Source organism: Phocoena sinus, chromosome 17 (assembly GCF_008692025.1).
Source record: "Phocoena sinus isolate mPhoSin1 chromosome 17, mPhoSin1.pri, whole genome shotgun sequence".
Lineage (NCBI taxonomy): Eukaryota > Metazoa > Chordata > Mammalia > Artiodactyla > Phocoenidae > Phocoena > Phocoena sinus.
This window is the reverse complement of record NC_045779.1, coordinates 68,700,388-68,713,623: the sequence shown is the minus strand read 5'-3', so window position 1 is coordinate 68,713,623 and position 13,236 is coordinate 68,700,388. Positions and strand designations below refer to the sequence as shown.

General features: G+C 38.6%; 1 protein-coding gene across 8 annotated transcripts in view; it reads left to right on the top strand.

The window, feature by feature from the left end:
- CYRIB (CYFIP related Rac1 interactor B) overlaps positions 1-13,236 on the top strand; it is a 156,128-nt gene that overhangs the window by 103,063 nt on the left and 39,829 nt on the right. The gene's annotated exons all lie outside the window — the stretch shown is intronic.

The window sequence follows — 13,236 nt, the reverse complement described above, 5'->3', positions numbered from 1 at the left end:
CACATTAGAGAATAAGCTTTAATGACAATTCTGCTAAGTACTGCAATTTTGAATAATGATGAGTTTGCAGTAATTGTAATGTAATGTGAAAATACCTGTGATGTTTATTAATGACAAATTCATAGATATTTCTAATCCTACTGTGGCTTGTTACCTATAATCTTAATTGAAGGAATTGCTAAATCTCACGTAGAGGTTAGTAAGAAGTTTCCCATCTAGATTCAGCAGATCACTGAATTCTCTCTCTGAACCTCAGATTAAGAACTCCTATTAGTGAAAAGTCAGCCAGACCTTTCTTTCTCCATCGTATTTGAGTAAGTGTAGTTTTTTATGCTCTGTATAACTAATCTTAAAGGAGTTATACATCCATTCCTTAAGAAATATTCTAACCGAAATAGCTTTGAAGAAACTTCTGTTTGCTAATCAATAATCAGAGAAACAACAGCATATTCTGTAGAAAAGGGAACAGAAGATAAGTGTGAAGCCCTGGAGAGTGCTTGCCTTCAAAGACCTCACATTCTTGTTCAGGGAACATGACATAAACATGTAGAAAGTAACATATCAGTTTGAGATGCTAAAAGTTTAACAAGAGAAATGTCATAATTGTCATAGGAAGGATGCAAATAGTAAGTGCTCTGATGCTTGTGTTATGGAAGCACAGAAAAAGATCAAGACTTGTAAGAAGTCACCAAGTGTCTTCCATTTACTTCAGGAGTATGAACTATACATGAGAACATGCCACCCTAAGCCAGGAAGAGCCTGGAATGGTGTCACTAAATTTGAATGTCCAGGACCTTGTAGCTGACTACTAATAAAGGGAATGGCAGGTGTATTGAAGTTTGGTTGATGACAAAAATAGCTCTAATATTTGTTTTGAAGAGGACATGGAAGGGGTGTCTGACTTTCGTGGTGTCTGTTTGGGTTTTTTGGTTTTGTTTTGGTTTTTTTCCTTTTTTTTGGTTGTGGTCCTTGATTCTTTCTATCAGTGTGATCTGACTCTGATGCCATATTCTAAAGATGTTCTTAAAAGCTGCACTGTCAGCGTCATTGGAATAAGCCCCACTTTTAAAAAACTAATTTGCTGCTTTGCCCAAGTCACCAAGTTTCTCTAGTCCTCATTTCCCTTCTTTTATGAATTTAGAGAATTGAGCTACATGATTTCAAGTCATTTCGTGAACCTTATATTCTGGCCTCAGATTTTCTATCCCTTGTCATTCCCTTCATTTCCTTCCTTTCTCTTCTCCTTTCTCCCTCCCAGCAACTTTAGACATATGGTAAAAATATTCAAAGTAGTTAAGTGATTTGACCTTGGATTTATATAAGTGTTGTCCTTGTATATGCTATGTGAAACTTTAAAAGCTATAATTATTGGGTAGCATACTTAATTCAAAAAAGTTTATATGATATACACATACTGCATTTTGGTCTTACTTAATGGCTTCAAAAATTCATTTAAAAGGAATATGCTCCACTATACTGAGAAACAGTAGATTACCTCCAGTTTTTTGTAAATCAGGTTTTTTTGTTTGTTTTTGGGTAAATCAGCTTTTATAACATTATTTAGTGAAAGGTATCAGACCATGGTATTTGAAAATAATTATAGAGTATGCTTGTTAAATTTACTGAGGGAATCTGTCTACTCTCTAACTGAAGTAAAGTACTATTTTTAAAAATGATATAAATAAAGCATATATAAGTGGTTTTAATTACCACCTCCTCTGAAAGATCAAAATGTAATGAATGACCCCTGTTGGAGTCTTTTTAGCATTATCTCTTAAGAGAGATATCATATTATCTTTTAAGATACTGATTTAAAGATGTACAAAATGTAGAAAAATTATTGAAGTATGTATCTTAAAACTTATATGATTACAAAGAAGAGAAAATTTATATTTTGTTTTTGTATTCTGTTTGATTATGATGAGCCTGGAGAAGTTATGTGTAAGAGATTTTAATTTAAGTTCAAGAACAAGGAAAACGTTTAAATTCCTTTTATTTTTAATTTTTTTATAAATTTATTTATTTTTGGTTGCGTTGGGTCTTCGTTGCTGCACGTGGGCTTTCTTTAGTTGCAGCGAGCGGGGGCTACTCTTCGTCGTGGTGTGCAGGCATCTCACTGCAGTGGCTTCTTTTGTTGTGGAGCACGGGCTCCAGGTGCGCGGGCTTCAGTAGTTGTGGCTCGCGGGCTCTAGAGCGCAGGCTCAGTAGTTGTGGCCCATGGGCTTAGTTGCTCTGTGGCATGTGAGATCCTCCTGGACCAGGGCTTGAATCCGTGTCCCCTGCATTGGCAGGCGGACCCTTAACCTCTGCGCCACCAGGGAAGTCCCTAATTCCTTTTAAATTCCTTTAGCGTACCAGGCTCAAACAGAACAATCTGACAAGGTAGAGAAATATCTAAGGACACTTCTTAGTTAGCATCTGTTGTCTTTTTCTAGTCATCGTATTTTTTTTTCCTTGAAATTTTTTTTCTGTGAGAGTTTTATTCCTAATTTAGAAATTTTAATGCTGGTACTGAATTAATTTCTTTCAGGAATAATTGAAAAATTTCTTAACTCCTTTCGGATAAATTATGTGTACTTTTATTTATGACCAAGAAGCAGTATGGCCATATGGTTAAGAGAAATGTTGGGAGCCAAATTTCCTCAGTGAGAATTCCACCTTCATTGTTTACTAATTGTTGACCTTGAGCAAGTTACTTAATCTTTCTGACCTCAGGTTGCTCAGAGATAAAATAAGGACTATGGTGCTAACTAACCACATAAAATAGTTGAGGATTTTATGAGATAATACTGTATCTGTAATACTTTAGCATATTATGTGATACACAGTAAGATCTCATTCATTGACTTTTACTTTTTATTTAGTAATTACTTTCAATTAGCACCTCTGCAAGGTGCTTTGGATATAAAAGTTAGGTTATAGTTGCTCAGGGAAAAATGAATTCTATTGCTCTTAGTTCCTTCAGTCTGTAATGTTTAAGAAGGTCCTTAATTTCCTAAATAAACCCTTCTAAATAAAGTTCTTTCAGAAGCTAAATCCTCATAATTACGAGACAGGAGATTATCTTGTAATTTTTTGCATACGTGAGCGTGTGTGTGTGTGTGTGTGTGTATATATAGTCTGATGCATAACTTTCCTTTACCTCAGTTTAATATATTTTAAGCTACTTCAAATGTTTGATGAGTTGTCAAGCAACACAGGGATTGTTTGGTTAGTTTGGTTCCAAGAGGCCAGTGGAAACTGGGACCAATGAGGAGAAATTAACAAGTGGGTGAGTTTCAGCTTAATACAAGTTTTGTGTGATTCTTGAGGGTTGAATTCATGTCAGATTAAGTGTGTATCATTTGATTATTGGCTGAAGTTTCTTAAAAAGTTTTTAAAAATTGACTTGAGTCTAAAAATTTGTCATTTGAAAACAGAATGACTTGCTCTTTGGATGTAGTCTTGCGGAGTAAAGTATTTAAGTAGAGGCTAAACGACTACTTGGCATAGATCGATGTTGTAGAATAAGTTCTTACTAAGGTTAGATGGTCAAGCTTGAGTCTTCCATTTTAGTGCATGTCTTAGTTTGGGCTTCTTTAACAAAGTGTCATAAACTAGGTGGCTTATAAACAACAGAAGTTTATTTCTCACTGTTCTGGAAGCTCAAAGTCCAAGGCCAGCGTAGATGGTCCCTTCCTGGTCTAAGATTCTCTTACTCATTGATGATTGGATATTAAGCCATCCTGCCTGATAGCTTTCCACTCCTCATGGCGACTATTAATGTTAAGAAGAAACCTCAGTCCACCAAAAAAAAAAAAAAAAAAAAAAAAAAAGGAATTCTCACTTCAGAGAATACTTTATCTTTTTAGTTCAAGTTATGAGGGAAAGTAGAAGGACAGTTTTTTTTCTTTTTTCATTTTTTTGTCCGTGCTGTGTGCCATGTGGGATCTTAGCTCCCCAACCGGGGATTGAACCCATGCTCCCTGCAGTGGAAGCACAGAGTCTTTTTTTTGTTTGTTTGGCTGCGTGGGGTCTTTGTTGCTGCGTGTGGGCTTTCTCTAGTTGAGGCGAGTGGGGCTACTCTTTGTTGTGGTACATGAGCTTCCCATTACAGTGGCTTCTCTTGTTGTGGAGCACGGGCTCTAGGCACGTGGGCTTCAGTAGTTGTGGTACACGGGCTCAGTAGTTGTGGTACACGGGCTCAGTAGTTGTGGCTCGTGGGCTTATTTGCTCCTCGGCATGTGGGATCTTCCTGGACCAGGACTCTAACCCGTGTTCCCTGCATTGGCAGGCGGATTCTTAACCACTGCGCCACCAGGGAAGCCTGAAGCCCAGAGTCTTAACCACTGGACTGCCAGGAAAGTCCCGGAAGGTCAATTTTTAAGAGCCTCTTGACCATTTCAATCATAAAAAGATAACGAAATGCTTATTCCTATATATCAAATCCTTGAAGATTTCCTTGAGATTGGAGGTCTCCTGCTTTCCCCCCTCTTTCTCCTCCTCTGAAATCTCTGAGGGGAAAAGAATGATGACAGTTTCGTATTTTATCCTTTCACTACCTTGAGACCTCCTAACCTGGCATTGAGGCCCAAGTTCCTTGCCGTTTTTGCTGTAGTTTGGTGGCTGGGAGAGGAATCAGAGGCACTCTGATTCCTGGAGGGTGAGGCAGAATGTTTATATGTAGTGGATGAGAACCTCTGTAGCCCTTAACCTCCGTGCCAAAATATATTAAAAAGCGATTTTTCTGAGGATGACTGTTGTGTTGTAGGATCAGGATTTTAAGAATTTGGGCTCTCGTTGCTGTAATGCATAGGAACACGAGAAATACCTATGACGATTATTTCAGTGGTGATAAAGGGTGTTGTGGGAAGGTATCAGTGCTGTCTAGACCAGCTTTGATGTGTTAGCAGTAAACCTTTGCCTGCTAACCTTGCCCTTGATTGGGTTTCTCAACTTTGTGGAGCTTATATTTGCATTACTCCTTTGTAGGCAACACATTCCATAAACTTACTCCCTACTTTGTGTGTTTTTTGTTTTTTTTTTTTGTGTGTTTTGGCCGCACCACACGGCATGTGGGAATCTTAGCTCCTCCACCAGGGATCGAACCCGCGCCCCCTGCAGTAGAAGCGCAGAGTCTTAACCACTGGAACCTCAGGGAAGTCCCACTCCCTACTTTGTAAAGTTGCAGTTTGTTTCATTTGACCTAAAGCTACAGCTTTTACAGGATGCCCTTCGTTTAGATATGCTCTTCTTTGATGAACAAGCCTTTTTTACTTGAATTTTAATTCATTCATTAATTCAACTAATGTTTATTGAGTAGTGACTGTATAATAGAATGTCTGCCAGAGGCTAGAGGTTCAAAGATGAAAAAGATGTTTGGAAGAACTTTCCCATAAAACTCATCAATGAACTGCTGTGCTCTATCTTCTGTAACCTGTTCTATAGAAAAGAAAGAGCCAATATATAAAATATCAAAACCAGATAAGAACAGAGAGAAAAATTACTGGTTGGTCTTACATGATAATCCAAAGTAAAATATTAGTAAATCAAATCTAGGAATATGTATTTCTTTAACTGACCAAATAGAGTTGATCCCAGGAATGCATGGATGGTTTAGAAGTAGAAAATATATTCATGTAATCTACCATATTCATAGATTAAATGAAAAAATTGTTGATATTTTATAAAAAATGGCAATTTTGCCTCAGAATAATATATATATATATGTATATTTAATGGAAAATCAAATCAAAGTCCCATCGAGATTTTTTTTTTGTAGAACCTGACAATCACATGAGTGAATAAAAGGCCAAGAATTGCTAAGGTAGTTTTGAGGATGAAGCATCACTTAAACAATAAGCACAGACCACAAAAAAACGATGAAAAATTGGATTGCATGGAACAAAGGGCACCATAAACAAAGTTAAGACGTATTACGGACTAGGAGAAAGTATTTGCCATGTATGTAAGCATCAAAAGATTGGTATTTAGAATTCCTAAGGCCCAGTTGGGGGAAAAAATGGGTGGTGTATCAGTTGGAGTCAAGTTAGGAAAACATACTACTCAGTATTTCAAATAGAGGGAATGTAACATAGAGGATTGGTTATTAAAGGTATTAGAAAGACTGGAAGGGCAAAAGGGAGAAAGAGAGGAATAGAGTGACAAAAAAGGTGGGGTGTTGCCTGCTGCCACCAGAGATAAGCTGCTACCTCTGCTAGACTTCTGTCTCTAACTGGGGCATTGGATGCTGGAATCACCCCAACCAAACTTCTACAGCAACTGCTAGTCTGTCTTGGCTAGAAACAGGAAGGAAGCTTCTCTCTTTCTTTAGCCTTCTCCTCGCCCTCTAGTGCCGCTTATCGAAATAACCTAACAGGAACCCAGCTGGCAGGGCAGGATGTCTAGGGGATGTCGTTTACAGATCCGAAGCCCCAGCAGTATGGAGTAGAATAGTGTATGCAAAGGTAGGTGTGGGGCTGAGAGACAGTGGAAAAAATAAATGGCACAGGTGGCAAAGGATATGAACATACATTTTACAAATGGCCTGTAAACATACAAAGAAATACACATTTATTACTGGTAATCAAGAAAATGCAAATTAAAACATCAGGTATTTCACAATCTAAAAATTAAAGCTTGAGGTTTTGGAGGCTAAGAGAGAGGAAGTCTTTTGCTAGTGGAACAGTGCATTGATAGAAGTACTTTGGAGAGCAATTTGGTACAGTTTAGTAAAGTTAAAGCTGCCTTTTGATTTCTAAATAGCTGTTCTGTGGAAACTCTTCTATATGGGCACAAAGTATGGGTACTGTGTGTAAAGTAGAACTCGTTCATAGAGAGAAATTGAACATCCATTGTCCCTCAGTAGGGGAATGAATAAACAAACTGGTTTCTTTGAACAGTGGCATAGTATGTAACATCTAAAATGACTGAACGTGGATAATTCTCAAAACACCATTGAGTGGGAAAAGTGAGTTTTAAAGGAATATGGACAGTGTATCATGTATGCAGATTGAAAAGCAGAACAGCACTATGTTGTTTATGAATACGTACCTTCGCAGTAAAATTTTTAAAATATGTTTGGCAAGGAAGCATATTTTGAAGACGCTGATTACCTTAGGAGATGGGAGAGGGGAAGAGAGGAAAGAAAGTTAGTTGGGAGAGATTGGGAGATTAACTACACAAAAAAAGTAGGCCAGAGTCTGAAGCAGCTATGGCACAAAGTTATTGCTGGGTGGTAGAGTATGTGAATATGGTTTTTTTAATGTTTGAACTATTTATTAATTCAAAGAGATAGAAAATAAGAAAATTAAGAATCAGCTCCTCTGGGAAGCCTTTGGTTAGGTGTTCCTTTTTCTGTATGTTCATAGAGGTGTTGGCATGCTTCTGTATGGGAGCATGCCACATTATCTGTCTGATCCCTTCCAGTTGTCTGAGAATTTTTCAATGCCAGCTATTCAGTCTTTGTCACAGTGATTGGCAGATAGGAGCCAGGGAAAGATTGTTTGATTTAAAACAGCAATAGCAACAACCAGGCACTGTAAACAGCTAGATATAACAGTTAGGGTTTTATAATGGTAAGATTTTCATTTAATAGACCATCTACGCATTGCTGCATGTGTTTTGGGAGAGTTCAGGCACCTGAATTCTACTCTGGTCATTTTTGTTGGGCATCTTTGAATGAGCCACATGTCTTCTCTGAGCATCAGTGGCTTTAGTTTTAAAATTTTTAGAATTATTGTTACAGACAAAAGAATGTATACCTTTATTTGTGAATTTAAAAGCCTAAAAATAAAAGATTTCCATGAATCCACCAGTAATTGAGGGACTAGGGTATTTCCTAAACCTTTGAAGTTTCCCAGTCCTATGGCCCTGTCCCTTGCCAGAGATAACCAGTATCTTAAATTTTGTGTTTATCATTCCCTTGCATTTTAACATGTATATTTTTACCACCTATAGGTATATATAATTTTTTCCTGGATTTGAAAATAGTGGTAAATTTTAAGAAAGTGAATTCAGTTCAGTGATCATATTTTTTTAAAGAGAAACTTTCATAATAAATCCTTATAAAATAGGTAATTCTGAGTTTCAGTTTTGTTTTGTTTTGCTTTAATATTTCCATCACACACCATCCTGTATACTCCTAAATTATTTACTTCAGAACTTTGTACTGTTCCTTCTCATAACCTTTGTCTGTCCCTGAATACAGGATGTTAGAGCAGGAAGCATTTCTTTCCTCTAAATTTGCAACTCAGGCAGCTAATTTGCATTGGTGGTTTAATTTTTAATGGCTGGGTACATAGAAGAGTACTAGTACTAGTAATCTTTGACTCAAACTCCAAGATGCCATGACAATCTGATGTAATACTCTTTTATTATGGCTCACTTCCATTTAAGGAGCAACATTGGTCTCCTAATTTATTGTACTTATTGCACATAGCCAGGCATCCTAGTGAGTGTTTTATTTAAAATAGCTTAACTGGGAATTCCCTGGTGGCACAGTGGTTAGGAATCCACCTGCCAATGAAGGGGACACGAGCTCGAGCCCTGGTCCGGGAAGATCCCACATGCCAAGGAGCAACTAAGCCCGTGCACCACAACTACTGAGCCTGCACTCTAGGGCCTGCGAGCCACAACTACTGAGCCCACACGCCGCAACTACTGAAGCCTGCGCGCCTACAGCCCGTGCTCTGCAACAAGAAAAGCCACCGCAGTGAGAAGCCCGCGCACCACAACGAAGAATAGCCCTGCTCGCCACAACCAGAGAAAGCCCACGTGCAGCAACAAAGACCCAACATGACCAAAAATAAATAAATTGAAAAAAAATTTTTTTAATAAAATAGCTTAACTAAAATTTTTCTTTTTAAAATACTAAATTTAAGTGTATCCACTAGATGTCAGCATATCGTACCATATGTAGAATCAGCGCCAGAACAAATGTGAGACGTTCAGTCTACCAAGTGAACTGACCTGTGTAAAGTCACATATTTTGTGATAGAGTCAAAACTAGAAATCAAGTCTCCCAATTTTCATTCCATTCTTTGTTTACGTCATATTTCTTTAAGGCAAGTAGCTTAACTCCATGTTAATCACTAGACTAATAAAATACATTGTGCTAGGGATTGGTGGTGAGATTTTAGTACTAATATGATGGTATTATAGCTGGATCATGCTTCTCTTCCTTTATATTTTGCAGAGTAAAGAGAATCAAAGAGTCACTTTATTAAGAGGTACACTGATACCTGGTGATGATAGATTAGATAGTGTTGGTAAGGTTAAGAATTAATTAAGCTACTCTCTGTGAGTTCCTCTGTATAAGTCAGATTTCAACTAGGAAAGCAGAAACCTTGCTAGGTATTTTAAAACAGGAAATTTAATATATGTATTTATTTACGCAAGTGTTGGAAGCCTGAGCAAAAAGAGGATGTTGGGGTCTGTATTTTTACTTAAAACAACTTCTGTCACCAGTTCTGGACTGTTTTCCGGCACCGCCTCTGACACCAAATGTGGGGGCTTTTTTCCCCACACCAGCCAATTCTTCAGCTCTCCAGACACTGTCTAGGTGTCCTATAATTCATTTAATTCTAACAGTATGTGGAGTGAGTGTAGACCCCACAGGTTAAAGGCTGCATCCCATAAGACTGCCCTCCACTCCAGATGCCTGTCTCAAATCCTAGGCCTCCTACTTCTGACCAACCAGATAGATATTGGGGCTTCCCACGACCCCCTTCTCAGGTTCAACAAACTGCTTTAATGACTCACAGAACTCAGGAAAACACTTTACTTACTCGTTCCAGTTTATTATAAAGGATTTTATAAAGGGTACAAATGAACAGCCAGATAGAGAGGTACATAGGGTGAGGTCTGGAAGTATACTGAGCATAGGAGCTCTGTCCCCGTAGAGTTGGGCTGTGCCACCCTCCCAGCATGTAGATGCATTTACCAACCGGGAGGCTCCGTTACGTAGGCATGACTGATGATAAATCATTGGCTATTGATGGTCAAACTCAATTCTTTTTTTACAATTAAAAAATGTTTAATGCCACCCATGACCCTTCGATTACAGAGTATATTCATTGGAGAGAATAAAATTCCTTAACCTGACATCTAAGGCTCTCTCTCATTTGACGTCAAGCCATATTTCAGTAGAGCAGAGTGGCTAAGGGCACATGGAGACAGGCCGCCCCAGCCTGAATCCCAGCTCTGTGGGAATCTCCAGTCCTTCTCCCCTCCCCAGAGGTCAGGAAATGGGGCTGAAAGTTCCAACTCTCTAGTCACGCCTTGGTCTTTGTGGCAACCAGTCCCCATCTTGAAGCTAACTAGGGGCTTGCCAAGTATCATCTAAAAAACAAGAGGCTCCTTCCACCCAGGAAATTCCAGGGATTTAGGAGCTCTGTGTTAGGAACTGGTGATAAAGGCCAAATATATATTTCTTATTATATCACAAGAGGTAACTGAGATATTTTGAAATTAAAAACAATGATTTGTTTTTGGCCGCATTAGGTCTTCGTTGCTGCACACCGGCTTTCTCTAGTTGTGGCGAGCGGGGCCTACTCTTCATTGCGGTGCATGGGCTTCTCATTGTGGTGGCTTCTCTTGTTGTGGAGCCCGGGCTCTAGGCACACGGGCTTCAGTAGTTGTGGCGCACGGGCTCAGTGGTTGTGGCTCGCGGGCTCTAGAGCGCAGGCTCAGTATTTGTGGCGCACGGGCTTAGTTGATCCGCAGCATGTGGGATCTTCCCGGACCAGGGCTCGAACCCATGTCCCCTGCATTGGCAGGCGGATTCTTAACCACTGCACTACCAGGGAAGTCCAGTAACTGAGATGTTAATGGTAACCACAGGAAGTAACCATCACTCCTAAAGCTGGGGGAGAAAAGGCAAGAGGTAGATTAGGCAGAATTTAGTTGTGTGAAGGAGGAAGGCTGGAAGCTTAGACCTCTGAAGGGGGCTAGGCATTTTGTTGCTGCCAGGAGTTCCACAAGAAGCTAGAGCTTGAAACCATAGCTGTCTTTTGCTCACGGGAAATGCTGACAGGACTTGAAAAACAGAAAGAGAGACCTTCTTTCTTCCCACCTTCTAGTTTTCTTTTAGTGGTTCTCACTGATGGAATATACTGAGAAGTCAGCTGACAAAGTAGTCTAGGGTATACACTTCACAGCTTCCTTTCCCCAACATCACAGAGCAGATTATAGAAGGATAAGCTTGGGGGTGTGAGAAATAGGTAACAAACCGTCACTGTCCACCTCTTTGACTCCACGGCATTCGTTTAGCCATGTTGATTTAAGGACAACAATAACAGCATTTTCATGCTTCCTCTCAGAATTTTTGTTCTTGGATAGCTCATGCTCTAGGGGTACAGGTGGAACAGAAAAAACACTGTATGAATCCAGAGTCCCAGAGAGGACGCTGAGTCTACTTATTTTGGAAGTTCAGTGGAACCAGATGTGGGGAGAGAGTTGCAGTCCTGGGAGCTCAGGTTCTGCTTAAGCATGTTTACCACAAAAATATCAGAAAACAGCAAGGGCAAGAGCAAAAGGGAAATCTCGGCTGTGCTAGTTAATGAACAGATGTTTGTTGCCAGTCACTGTCATTGTGTTAGAGCAAAAGATTCTGTTTAGCAGCTTCTCTTGTTGGGAAGAAAGGGGGAAAGGAAAGTGGAGAAGTAGGTGTGAGAAGGTTAGGGTGTGATGTGCATTTGCAGTGCCATCAGGAAAGCAAATGGCTTAACGTCATGATAATTATTATACATACTTTTTGATAGACTTGCTTGAGTTGGTTATTTCTCTCCATTATACTGGCACTCAACTATTTCAGCTTCTTACGTAAAATTATCACGTTTAATACCATTAACTGCTATGTTCCTAATGTGAGTTGCAGCATTATCAGAAGCTAAGAAGGAATTATGATTTTACTTCTCCTTTAAATTATTGGGTACCTAACTGATCCTTTACATAAAAGAAATACCATTGGACCCACCTATTTACAGTCATTAAATTAATTCATTAGATACTTATTAAATATTAACTCTGCCCTATGTTGAATATTTCCTTTGTGTACTTGTATCAAATGTGTACTTGTACCAAATGTGTATCAAATACACATTTGGCCAATAATCAATATTCAGCCAAGGCCAAAGCTGAAAATCATCACAGAATGAACTTCTGAGATGCATGGATAAATCTGAAATTTTATCAAAATTTAATTATTATAATGTTATTAATTGTAGTAGTCAGATTTTAAAAGTTTGATATATTGAAATTTTTATTCTTGCCCTGTTGTCAGCTGCTGGATCACTCCTGGAATCACTTCTGCTGTTCATTATTAAATCGACACTTGCTTTCAAATCATGTGGTGATGCAGTGTAGGAGCAGTTCTGCAAACAAGACTTTGTGCACTGTTTGAAAAAGATGGTGCCTGGATTTCAGAGGCAGATGTGCTAAGTGAGATTGCTGATAATCATTTGAATCATTTTGAAGTTTCTACTATTTTAGCCTGTACTTTCTGCTTTATGTAATCATTTGAGAAATGTTTATCCTTAAACCTTAGACCTAGAAATGTGGCACTGGAGTTACATAACTGGTTTTCAGGATAGTTTCTTCTTGCCTTTCACCTTTTTATTCACCAAATTGCAACATTTTCTGTGTAATAGATTGATTAGAAGGCTTTTTTCAGCATGTGTCGTATCATATTTCTGTAATTGCTCTCTTCCAGCGCATCGATTTTGTTATTTCTTCAACAGGCTCCAGCAGGTGGAAGTTATTAGTGATTTTTTTTTTGCTGTTGGCATTAATTATCTTAGTGCAATATTGATGCTTTTTACGTTAAAGCAGATTTTTAAACATGTAATAACTACTTGGTTGAATATATGAATGGCAAAGCGATTCCAGACTCCTTTGTATCTCTGGTAGTTTGTCTTTGGAAGGACAATTATTAAAGCGATTCTTTATTTTTTGCTTGTGCAAAATACTACATTTTGTGATGTTACATTGTGTTATAGTTTTTGAATACACAACCGAAGAGTGTGAACTTGTGATTCCTGGCCTTCATCATGTGTGTACCATTGTCAGTGAACATTGTATCATATTTTTCATTACGGATTTCCCATTCTGTTAATATTGCTTCAGAGTCACGGTACATGTTACATGAGAACCAGAAATTTCTTGGTTGACAAGTAAAGCAGAAGCATAGTTGCATTCCAGAGTAACTCACCATCTTGTCAATTTTAAAGATTTTCAGTTGCTTCTACAGGTCTGAAT